This window comes from Muntiacus reevesi, chromosome 6, assembly GCF_963930625.1.
Source record: "Muntiacus reevesi chromosome 6, mMunRee1.1, whole genome shotgun sequence".
Lineage (NCBI taxonomy): Eukaryota > Metazoa > Chordata > Mammalia > Artiodactyla > Cervidae > Muntiacus > Muntiacus reevesi.
This window is the reverse complement of record NC_089254.1, coordinates 22,400,747-22,414,226: the sequence shown is the minus strand read 5'-3', so window position 1 is coordinate 22,414,226 and position 13,480 is coordinate 22,400,747. Positions and strand designations below refer to the sequence as shown.

At 36.9% G+C, this 13,480-nt stretch overlaps 1 protein-coding gene across 2 annotated transcripts in view; it reads left to right on the top strand.

The window, feature by feature from the left end:
• The window catches only part of AGMO (alkylglycerol monooxygenase), a 359,152-nt gene that overhangs the window by 298,433 nt on the left and 47,239 nt on the right, over positions 1–13,480 (top strand). The window lies entirely within an intron of this gene.

Genomic DNA, 13,480 nt, shown 5'->3' with positions numbered 1-13,480 from the left:
CTTTTCTGTGAATATAGACATACTTTTGTAACAAATTGAGACCTGTACTCCTCTATATTTCTCCATACTACTTATGTGTTTGTAAATAAGTTGGAAATTTGAATAATGGCTTTTCTTTTTCTGATATTTCTCTTTTTACCATTTTTTGAAATGTCTTTAATTTCAGGGAATTTCTTCTCTTTTAAAATTAATACTCACGTGTACTTCAGCACTCTTTCCCGCATTCAACCATCGGTTATTGAGCATCTGTCACTTATTAGGCATAGTACTCAAGACTGAATTTAGAAGAATAAACTTGATAGACATGGTCCCTGCCCATGAAATTGAGAGTTTGCTATGAGTGGTAATGTGAATGAAGATGTAAATATTGTTCTAAAGGGCCTAGGAGGGACACTAGTGCAGACTGGATTGATTATGGGAAAACTTGCTAGAGGAAATTGTATTAAAAACTAAGAAATGAAGGGGGTCTTAGCTAATGATATGGATGATAAGGACTATGGAAGCAGAGAGGTTCAGAGAATATTTTGGGAGGAAGAAAGAACCTGGTATTTGAAGATTCTAAGGCAAAATAAGCATGGCTAGAGTTTTCAAGAATTTAAAAGTAGCTCAATGTGCCCAGTGTTAAAGGGGCGCAGGAACTGAAGTTGGAGGTATAAGCAAGTGTCAGATTATGCTGGGCTGTTTACACTGTAGGGTTTGGACTTTATCCAGAGGCATCTAAAGCCATTAAGTTAAAGAAAAGTTTCCCACAATCATAGTTACTGTATGAAAATATTGCTCTTTTGTGCCTTGGAAAATGGACTGGTGGGTTCAGGTGACCTTCTTTTCCATCCATTCTCTTTCCTATTTTTCCAGATGATTATTATGTATCATCGAGTTTCTACTTGAACTGTTAGTAGCTATTCTCTGTCATCATTCCTAGCTGATTGTCTTACTTCCTGTTTAACTGACAAAATGGAAGCAGTTATGAAAGAATGTTGGTAAACTTCTACCTACCAGCATTGATATCTCCATCTTATACCACCTCTCCTATTCCAACACATGTACTTTCTTTATTCCTACCCAGGATTTTGCTTTTCAGCCAACCTTATCCTTTCTCATCTACATAAATGATAATTCCAGCAGTTCTCTTTCAGTTACACATTGTCCATTACCCTGTGCTATTCCTCTCATCTCAAAACAACTATAGTAACAAACTCATCTTTGTTCTTTATCCCATTAGCTACTACCTATTCATCAAATTTAATCTCGCTGCTCTTCTGAGTCTGTGTTTATGAAGTTTATAAATAACTTCTACTGAACCCAATGGTTCTCAATTTGTTTGATCTCTCAGCATCATGTGACATAGCCAATTAAGTCTTCTTCCTGGAAACATTCTCTCTACTTGGCTCTCCAAATGCTATTTGTACCTTGGTTTGCCTTCTGACTTATTGGTCCCCCTTTTCTCAGTCTCTGTCGCTGGTTCCATCTTTTCCTAAACCCACTTGGAGGGCTCCAGTACTCAATCTGTGACTCTCTCTTCACTCTACATTCAACCCCCTAATAAGCTTATTCAGCCTCACAGTTGTAAATATCTAAATCTATCCACACGGCTATGACTCCCCTTTGAATTAATGATACAACAATACTGCTACAACACTTCCAGATGGATGTTTAATAGACCTTAACATGCCATGTTCCTTAAGCTTGCATATCCAGAGCTTCTAATAGTCACCATGCTCTTACTGAAAAAGAAAACAAAGTAAAAACAAAAATACAAAATACCTACTCACTCTTAGTTTCCTCTGTCTCATATATTTCCGCCCAAACCTTTGTAGTCATCCGTGAGTCTTCTTTTTCTTACACTCCACATCCAGTTCATCTGGAATTCCTGTTGACTGTAGCTTCAGAACATAACCAGAATCAACCACTTCTCACCACTTATACTATCACTCACTCTGATCCAAGTCGCCATCATCTCTCACCTATATTATTGTAATACCCTCCTAACTGGTCTCTTTTATTGCTATTTTGATCTCCTACAGCCTATTCTCAGCACACCAGTCAGTATGAAACTATTAAAATGTTAACTCATAACATGCTACTTTGTTCAGACCCTCTAATTAATGTGTCTATTTCACTCAAAATCTCAATCTCAGAGGAGTTACTATGGCTTATAAATTCTGACATGAATTTCTCTTTCTCCTTTTACTCTCTCCTTTGCTCATTAAACTTCAGATGTACTTACTTCTAAAACATTCTGCCACTTGAGGATTTTTTGCTTTCTATTCCCTCTGCTTCCCGGCTGGCTCACGGGTAAAGAATTCGCCTGCCAATGCAGGAGACACAGGAGAATCAGGAGACGCGGTTTGATCCCTGAGTCAGGAAGATCCCCTGGAAGAGAGCATGGCAACACACCCCAGTATCCTTGTCTGGAGAGTTTCATGGACAGAGGAGCCTGGCGGGCTACAGCCTGTAGGGGTCAAAGCGTTAGACCCCGCCGAGGCACTTAGCAGCACCCAGTGCTCTTCCCCTTGAGAAGGACATGACTATTTGAGCACCTTGTTGATGTGAAGTCCATTGTGGTATTACTTGTTGATTGATTGGACATAGTACCCCAAATTGAGCAGCTTCAAATAGCAGTCACTTATTTTCTCACATTTTCTCTGAGGCAGGAGTCCAGTCATGGCTTAGCTGTGTCCTCAGCACAGCTACAGTCAAACTGCCAACACCAAAGTCACATCTGAGGCTTCATTATGTATCTTGATTTTCTGTCTGTGTCGCTGCTCACATGGTTGTTGGCAAAATTCAGTTATTCACGGGCTGTTGGAGTGAGAGATTCAGATTCTCGGCTGTAGTCTGCCCTCAGCTCCTTTGTGGATAGGCCTTCCCAACATGGCCGCTTTCTTCCTCAAAGCTAACAATGGAATGGTATTATAATCATTTGTGATGTGATCCCCGAATTGATATTCTGCCACTTTGAGCATATTCCAGTTGTTATAAATAAATCACAGGCTCCATCCACAGTCAAGGAGACAAGATATCACAATTGTAAGACTACCAGAAGGTAGAGATCCTGTGGTCCCACTTTAAAGTATGTCCATCGTACTTTAAAAAAAAATTCCATTTTCTCTTACATATAGGTCTTTAAGGGACAAGGAAGATGGTTTTCAAGTCTACATTGGAAAACCTAAATCACACTAATATTATAATCATCCTCTCCAAAAAAAAAACACTTGAGTGAATATTTGAATGGAAAAATGATATTTAATATTTAGCTTTTAGAATATAAAAGCATCTCAGAGAAACTGTGATGCCAGTGTATGTGTATTTGAGGTGATATTTGTAAAATTAGTAACTCTTATAGTGATGGGAATTACTGCTTTTTTTGATTGTCCATCATACTTTACCATATTCAAGATTGTAACCACCTTGAACTTGTGACTTCTAAAGAACTTCTTACCCTCTTCAAGTTTTTTTTTTTTTTTGCTCAATAATACTTAACAGCTTCTAACATACTATATAATTTAGGCTTTCATTGTGATTATTGCTGAGTTAACAAAACTCTTTACCCACATAGCTACCATCAAACTCTTGACTCTGTTTTCCTGAAAAGACTTAAATATGATGTCCATATATTATGAAGCATTTTTGCTAATTATTACCCCTGATTGGTAAATTCCATCAGACTTGGAGAAAATAAGAATGAATTATAGATCTGTAATAAGGACATTATATTTTAAGTTTTTCTGGATGTCTGGAGTCTTGTAAGTGGGCTGTGCCTTCAAGGGACACTGAAGTTTACTCATGGAATTGTTAAAGACACACTAACAGGTGTGAGGCATGGAGATCTGAGGCAGAGTGGTGTGGGCGGGATGTTCCTGCACCTGCCCATGGTGGTTTAGTCCCCAGGTCATGTCTGACTCTTGCAACCCCATAGACTGTGGCCCGCCAGCCTCCTCTGTCCATGGGACTTCTCAGGCAAGGATACTGGAGTGGGTTGCCATTACTTTCTCAAGGGGATCTTCCTGACTCAGCAATGAAACCCATGTCTCCTGCAGGCTGTCTCCTGCATCACAGGCAGATTCTTTGCCAACTGAGTCACCAGGAAAACCCGCCCCATGGGGACCTCATATCCTTATACCTCAGCTGTCTCCTGTGTGGCTGCCGCAAGGACCCCACTGGGAGCGATGCCTGACACTGGCTTCAGCAAGCAGCAGTTCCTGCCCTACATCGTGCTGCGTGGACCGAATAGGCCTTTGATTCTCAATGTTTAGTAGAGGCTAAAAAGTTCCCCTGACAGGCTTCATAATTATTCTCTCCTTCCCTTTCCAGTGTGTTATCTCCATAAGGGCAAGGACTTTTGACTGTTTCGTTTTCCAGGCATTCTGGTGATACCACTTCCTCTCATGTCCCCTTGACCTCAGGTTATGTGACTTCCTTTGTGCATTGATTCATTCTCCCCCCCACCCATTTGGTTTCACAGCTCTTTCATCACAGATGTCACACATTTCTTGCATGAAATATCCTCTGTTTTAATTACCTAGAATAGTTTTTATTTTCCTTGATGGTACCTGATTGGCACAAACCCAAAGTCTCCAATTAAGCACAAAATTCCAACATTCTTTGAGAGAAGATCTAATTGACTTATATTGGTCAGGTGCCCACCCTTGAATTTGTCATCTATGGACAAAGAAACAAGGCCATGTAGTATGGGACTGATTGACGGGAACATCGAAGGACTGTCTCAAAGAAAGAGACAGGCATGTTGAGCTGGGATGCATAATGCACTGGGATGCATAATGTTCTTATTGAGCTGTCAAATAACATATTCAAACAAAACATGCTTGGATCAGAAGCACATAGATGTATGTATGAGCAAACTTTGGTTCAGAAACAATTCTTGCTGGCTTAGACATTCACACATAAATTCTTCATTTCCTCATTGGACTGTGCTTTGTCTGTTTGACCCTTCAATAAAATTCAGAGGTGAAACTTTTCAAATGTTTTCAAGGGAGACCTCAGGAGTTTCTTCAACATCAGATTTATATACTCAAATCAATTCAGGCACATAAGGCTGTAGGTGTGGGATTCAATTTCCTTTTAGATTCATTTCCGTCTGAGACTTCCCCTTACTGGAATATATTATCAAAGCATCAGACAGTCTGAATGATGCTTGAACACTACCAGATTATGGTGCTACCTATTACAGAATAAACAGATCATTTTTATATCTAGTAAATGCTTCACACATGCAGAATAACTTTTCTTTAATATTGTGAACCTTCATTTTTCAAGTGATGCCTTAAGAAGAAAATCTAGCCATTCTTTGAGTGTCTGAGGATTAATTCTATAATACTGGGAATATCCTACTAAATTCATTTTGAAAACCAACTTGGTCATTAATAAAAGTTAGTGAATTTTGATGGTTTACAATAGATCTTCACAGGCATTGTTTCCCAGATCATCTAGAAAAGCCTAGTTCAGCCATAGAATATGAATATTGGATTTTAGTTAATAATCATTTTTTAAAATGTGATAACTCAGCACAATTATGTTACATTTTTGAAGACTTGAACCACAGTTACTAAAAGACTGAGCATAAATCTGTGAGTAGAATGCAGCCATCTGTCTCTTAGTCTGCAATAAATACCTAAAGATGCAAACTTGTGAAAAGGTTGTTTATCAAAAGACATCATAATTCAGAATTTCAAACACCTTTTGGACATTTCCCTAAGAGAAAATGTTATATATGTCTAAAATTTTCAAGCTAAATTTTAGAAATCATTAAACTTAAGAGAGTAGGTTATGATTCTTTCCTAATTTCACATCTAGGGAAAGAGTTTTGAGTGAGGGCATTTCTAACTCATTACTCAGGTGTGAGTGTGGCTCTAGGAAATTTTGTGAGGTAGACATATCTTAGTTTTTGCATCTTATCACCTGCTTTCTGTTTCCTCTTCATATCTCTATAAATAGCTCTTCTAAATGTCCACGGCCTTCCTAGTAACTTAACCCTGGCTTTATCACATTTTCTGGGGTCTGCCTTTATCTGACAATGGCTTTTCATGGTAAACTGTGTCATGCTTCAAAATTGCTTTTTTATTTTTTTAATTAAGTTTTATCCTGATTAAAACTATCATTTCTTCAGCACAGCAGACATGGGGCTGGTAGGAAAACCATGACAAATTAGAATATTGCACACTTGAAAAAACTAAATATTTTTGCATTTTTCTCTAGGTAGTCTAATCTTAAGGAGATCTTTATTCACATATTTCCCAACTTTATACATGCTTTAGTTACTATTATTCCTCTTCTATACCCTCCCCCCAGAATAGAACATACTCTCTGTTCTTACTTCTTTACTCCTAAATCCACTGTACTTTGAATATGTACTTATACTTTTTTACTGATATCTCTCTGTTAAGATCATCAACTCATGAATTCTGTTGCCATTAATTTAGCTCTCTACATGACTATTCTGACTTTTTCTCACAAGAAAATGCTAACTCTTTTTTGAAAAAAAATCCCTTTTCTCTTCGTTTCTGTGACACGCAATGCTCTTAATTCTCTGGACAATCCTTCATAGTCTTGAAAGGTTCTCAATGTCTCGAATGTTACTTAAATGCTGGAAGAAAAAAAATGCCTCATTGATACTCATTTGCTTAGTTGAGTTTTTCCCTGCAAGTACAGAAAGTTGTATTCCCTCGTTGTCAAAGGGCTTAGAGTCTAGCGAGGAATCAGACAAGAAAACAAGACATTGTAAGACAACCTGGTGATTGTCATTATAGGAATGGGATTATCCAGTTGTCTCCTCGGTTATAATTTTGTAAAGCCTCTGTACTACACTCAAGACTCCTGAGATAGTAGAACAACAGTCTCACAACAGTTACCTACTCAGTTCAGCGTCACTCCCTGCTACTTCCCCAAATGCAGTCTGTTTTGTGAACTGGACATAGCCACGAGGTAATATGTGTCCTATGTGTCACCAGTCGAATTCAGTGACCACAATGAGTGTTGTTAGTTGCTTACAGCACTTACCACCACTGGACCTGATACAGGAGAAGCTACAAAATCTCTGTATTTAGAGGGAGGAACTAAGGACTCACAAGGCACCCCTTGTCTGCTCCAACAGTCCAGTGGGAATGGACATTTTTCTTAGCACAGCTATTTCCAATTAGTAGAAGTTCGCCTTCAAGATGAAACCCTCTGCCCTCCCCATTCTAGCTAGCCTATTCTGAAATGCTCCCTTTTGTGTATTTCCACTCTCCTTGGGACCATCATTCCCTAAATGCCTTTTCTTTGTTCTGTGTGGTTCTCATTCTATCCCAACTTCTGAAGGCAAGAGAAATTTCGTCCATATAATCCTCGGAAAAAAAGATTCCTTTCTTGACTAGAATCTGAACTGAGAAGGGGGAGAAAAAAACTACGTGTTGTGCTAGATCATGGACTTTATGACTCAAATTTTGACATGTTATGCTCCCCGTGGCAGCTAATGGTTTTCCTGTCTACTCTTGCATGGGCTACATTTATACACAGGATTTCTTCTGTTTGGAACATTCTTTTTACTCCTTGCCTTTGCTAATCTGTTCCTTCTTTTTAAGAGTTCAGACTTCTACTTTCACTAGGAAGCTTTCTTGAGCTCCCTGTTCCCACAATCCATTTTCTGGTGAAGATGTGAATTCATCCTCTAATCACTTCATGGAGTTTTCTATCAAAACACTTTCTGAATTGTCATTTATACTTTGACTTTTACCACTGACCTCAATTTTGTATTTCTTATTCTCGTGTCTAGCATATTTGGAATACCTGATTTTTATACAATGAAATAATGAATAATTAAATATTTAACTGATAGTATATAACATAATAAAGTAAAAACATTTGGTCATGTTGGGGCAAATATTTTATTAGTTTTCATTACACACAATTTTCCTTTACTTATGTATACAGTATATTTCATTATCATTAGAACTCTGAAAATGTGAGTGTATCTGTGTATGTTGAGGGTAATTAGAAAATGGCTTTGATGGTGAATGATAATGATAGAGTAGCTATTGGTATGTATAAAAAGTTTTATATATCTATATATATGCACTCAAGTGTGTATGTACATATATGTATGTGTGTCTCTCCAAGTTATCATATTGTAATAAAAGGTAACTACAACTATTATAATTTGGAGATTACCATTGTTTTACTATCTTTCACTTTTCAACATTTGAGATTTTAATGAATTTTAAAGAAAAATATTTTCCATTTTAATTAATTAAAGGTTATGGATAGGAAGATATTCTATCTAAACACTGTAATGCTATTTATAAAACTGAATCATATATGTATGAAAAATTTTGGTAATGGTAATTTCTCTTTTGATATGATAAATATGAGGCTATTTCACAAAGTAATGGGACACTCAAACTCTGGAGTTAGATTAGGTTCAAACCCCATGACCAAAAATAAATTCATTTATCTCCCTTTCATCATCTTTGAAATAGAAATCATAATGGTTCCTGCCTCGTCATTTTGGTGTAGTGACCAATTCAGTTCAGTTCAGTTGCTCAGTTGTGTCCGACTCTTTGCCACCCCATGGACTGCAGCACACCAAGCCTCCCTGTCCATCACCAACTCCCAGAGTTTACTCAAACTCATGTCCATCAAGTTGATGATGCCATCCAACCATCTTGTCCTCTGTTGTCCCCGTCTTCTCCCACCTTCAATCTTTCCAAGCACCAGGACCTTTTCAAATGAGTCAGTTCTTTGCATCAGGTGGCCAAAGTATTGGAGTTTCAGCTTCAGCATCAGTCCTTCCAGTGAACGCCCAGAACTGATCTCCTTTAGGATGGGCTAGTTGGATCTCCTTACAGTCCAAGGGACTCTCAAGAGTCTTCTCCAACACCACAGTTCAAAAGCATCAATTCTTTGGTGTTCAGTTTTCTTTATAGTCCAACTCTCACATCTATACATGACTACTGGAAAAACCATAGCTTTGACTAAACAGACTTTTGTTGCCAAAGTAATGTCTCTGCTTTTTAATGTACTGTCTAGGTTGGTCATAGCTTTTCTTTCAAGGAGTAAGCGTCTCTTAATTTCATGGCTGCAATCACCATCTGCAGTGATTTTGGAGCCCCCAGAAATAAAGTCTTCACTGTTTCTACTGTTTAACCATCTATTTGCCATGAAGTGATGGGACCTGATGCCATGATCTTAGTTTTCTGAATGTTGTTTTAAGCCAGCTTTTTCACTCTCCTCTTTCACTTTCATCAAGAGACTCCTTAGTTCTTCATCACTTTCTGCCATAAGGGTGGTGTCATCTGCATGTCTGAGGTTATTGATATTTCTCCCAGCAGTCTTGATTCCAGCTTGTGCTTCATCCAGCCTGGCATTTCACATGATGTAGTGACCTACTAGATGATTCATATTAAGGCTTCAGTATGGTGCTTGAACATATTGCTCAATAAATATTAGTGACTTGTGTTGGTGGAATAAAAATGTAATTCAGAGTGCTCTCCCACATTGCAAGCAGATTCTTTACCACCTGAGCCTCCAGGGAAGCCCGCATATATTTACTACCTTCTCTGTAGCTCAAAAATAATAATGCATTGATTTCTTTCCCCTAACATCTCTTAGACACTACTGTTTTGCAGTGTAAAATTTTCCAAGTTTTTCATGCCAAATCTTTTATTTTTCAATTCTGTTCAATATGCAAAATAAGAAGAAGGGAACATTTTGAAACAACCTTCACTTATTTTATTAACTCTGAATATCTGTCTTTAGAGAAAGAAAAACAAATTCATTCAAGTTATAAGCTCAAGGTTCCATACTAAAAATTCAAAACTGTGTTTATTTAAATACAAACACTTTTGAAAATATTTTCATTTTTATTCCACTCTGGCAAAAATAATACTTATTTATTGTAAGAATTTTTTAAAAATTGAAAAGTTTAAAAAAAAACCCTGTATTTCCACCAATCACATGAAACAGCAGCAGACACTAGTATCCAAAACCTTTCACTATTTTATGTATTTTCTCATACACATTTGTAAACATACTCTTTTAATAAATAAATAAATTTTTATGACCTGTCTTTTCAGCTTGAAAATGTAATGAGAACATAGGTACATATAATTATTTGCATTATTGAAAAAAGGTGCCTAGCATTTATTTGTATTGATAAGCTATAATTTATCTGTTTCTCCACTATTGAGCATTTTTAATCATTTATCAATTTACTTAGTATAACCCGTGCTGTGAGATCGATATCCTGACAAGCAAAATTCTTCATATAGTCACAATGATTTCCTTAAGCCATATTCATAACAATAGAATGATTTTAGGTCAAGGTATATATGCCTTTTTTAGGCTATTAAAACACTTAGCTAGATTGCCTTCTGTGATGGCTATTTCCATTTGTATTTGCAGCTAGCAAATGAATTCTTTTCCTTGTAAATTTCATCAGAAACACATTATAAATCATATTTTAATTTGCATCTCTTTAATTACCAGTGAGCTTTCCATTTTTTTTTTAATGTAAATTTTCTCATGATCAAGAATGAGGTTGAGTCAAGACCAAAGAAACTGGAGCAAAACTGAGAATTGTATCACAGACATCAAAGGGATAGAGTTTCAAGAAAGGTGTTTATAGAAACTGCATAAAATAAGGACTGCAAGACGCCCAGATGGCACTGGTCGCATGTCCAGGAGAGGGTGAGAGGAGGGGTAGGAGAAAGATTCCTATTTTTGGGTTAAGGCAGGGAATGAGAGGCCAGAAAGGACAACAGTGACTACGGAATACACTTTTCAGAAGCTTAGATTTAGAAGGCGGGCGAAAGTTGGGGAAAGGACCAAGGGGAAGAAGAGCAAAAATGGAAGTTTAGAGTCTTAAGTCTGTTTAAAGGTGGAATAGAAGACGAAAAACTCTAGATTAAAAAGAAAAACAATGAGGTATTTGATATGCAAGTAGATATGCAATGAAGGAGTTGGATGTTGAGTTCAGAGCATTGGGAACAATCCACCAGCTTTATCTCTTTATCATGGAAAGTAAGAAGAGATAAGGTAATAAAAATATATAATATGTAAAAATATGTTATTGGTAGAGGAGGATGGTTACAAAAATTTGAGAAATCTTTGCTTGATAGCTTCTGTTGGAAAAAAATGCAGCATTAATTTGCAGAGAGTGAATAAACTTCAAAGTCAGCATCTATTAACTGACATTTTTTTTTTAATCTGCTAAGGAATATAAGAAACAAGTTTCTATTAGTGAGCTTTCCCCCAAAAAGTCACCATGTAAAACATATTTTAGGCAGTTTTAATTAACAGCAGGTGGCGTTTACTATCACAGGAGCAAATTTATTCATTTGCTCAACAAATTCATTCATTGTTCAACAAATTCCTACTGAGTACCAAATGCAGCATATTTGGTTTGGAAATGCTTATCTATTTTAACCACTGGAAGCTATTTTGTAAAACCAGCATCCTTAGAGAGCTATTGCTGGAATATGTAATCATTTTGGCATAAAACTTAATCTCTAAAAATACAGTTTGAATTACTGCATGATTTCTTTATCTTTAGTAAGTGAGGGTTTGTGATGAAACAGATGAGACATTTAATCAGCTTTTAAAAAAGTGCTTTCAATGATGTATTCTAGGAAAAGACCTCTATTTTTTATGGTAAGACATCTCTTAATCACACTGGACAGTTTCATTGTATCTGCAATAAAGGAAATGAACAATGGAAACATTTATGTAGTGTCTGATTGTCTAGGGATGATGAGCTATAAGATGCAGACCTATTATTTAATGCTTTGGGGATTCCCTTCTCTTCCTCCATCATTCCTTTGAGCTCTGGTTTCTGTACTAATCCTAGGGAGAAAACACAAGAATTTATGTTATTTCTGGATTGGAAAATTAGACTTGTACTTAACAGTTAAAAGATATTCTTAATTAACTAAAAATAGAGGTGGTTAAATTGTCATGAGTAATCATTGTGGCATTTTCCTCCTTTTTAGTAGAGAAAATGGTCCATAACTCTGGGCACTCTGGACATATCTATGAAACCCTTCCAATTTATAAGTTTGTGATTCTAGGTTTTGAATATTTATGGTGCACCATACCTCTGTGATGGTGATTTATTTTTACTGAGCCTCATGGGCTGCAAACTGTCTTGCCAAGTTGGGGGAGGATCAGAAGAGAAAAGAAAGGCTGAATGCTATTTTGTTCCCTGTTGAGCTAATTAGGAATCTAGGGCTTATGTAGAAACCTGCAAATCTCAGAGTCTCTCTCAGTCAATTAGTCTAGCTCAGGCTCTAATTTAGACTGTATTTAGTTTTTCCTCAGGTCAAAGGGAAAAGAGAAGTATAGTCTTAAGTCCTAGATATTAAAGAGAAAAAGGGAAAAAAAAGTTAGGCAGTGATGACATTGGGAATCTGGTAAAGTGGGAGATCAGTTGAGAGGGAAGACATCTTTAATGCAGTAAAGTAAAAGGAAATGAAGGATTTGTAATGGAATGTGTCATATTATATACAATAACTTGATCAATTAAAGTGTTAGGATATTCTGATCTGAACGTTAGGATATTCTGGGGTGTTTTGATCATCTGCTATTGACATTGTTACCCTTATAATCCACAGACTAACCTTTATTTTACATTATCTAGATTCTCAAATTTCTTTTTTATAGTCTAACAGTGGTATGTATTATTATTTTTAAGATCAGTTTAGTCACTCAGTCGTGTCCAGCTCTTTTCGACCCCATGGACTGCAGCATTTCAGGCTTCTCTCTCTGTCCATCATCAACTCCCCATGCTTGCTCAAACTCATGTCCATCAAATCGGTGATGCCATTCAACCATCTCATTCTCTGTCAGCCCCTTCTCCTCCTGTCTTCAATCTTTCCCAGCATCAAGGTCTTTTCCAATGAATCAGTTCTTCACATCAGGTGGCCAAAGTACTGGACCTTCAGCTTCAGCATCCAATGAATACTCAGGACTGAATTTCTTTTAGTCTGGACTGGTTGGATCTCCTTGCAGTTCAAGGGACTATCAAGAGTCTTCTCCAACACCACAGTTCAAAAGCATCAATTCTTCAAAGCTCAACTATTTTCAGGATAGTCAAAAGTCATTGTATTTTTATCTCTTAAAGAATTAGTCAGTACTTTATTGTCTTTGATTAGGATGGGAAAGAAGTTCTGATCTCATCATCAACACATTAATGATGTAAACTAGCACTTTTATAGATTGGGAAGGTTTGCTCTCTTTGTGTTGATTTTCATTAGTTTTATTTCAGAATATACCCTCAGGGGGCAAATTGAGGGGCATGCATTATCCGTAATATGTGCAATGCATACACTACACAAAATCGGGTAAGGGATATAAAAGATGAGTAGTGTATGGCCCCTGTTCTAGGAGAACTTAACAAAAACATAAGGGAGAGAATGTTCATAAATACGGATGCAAGGTGTTTTTTCTTATATTTGAATACATCTTTGAAGAAATAATCCAAAAAATC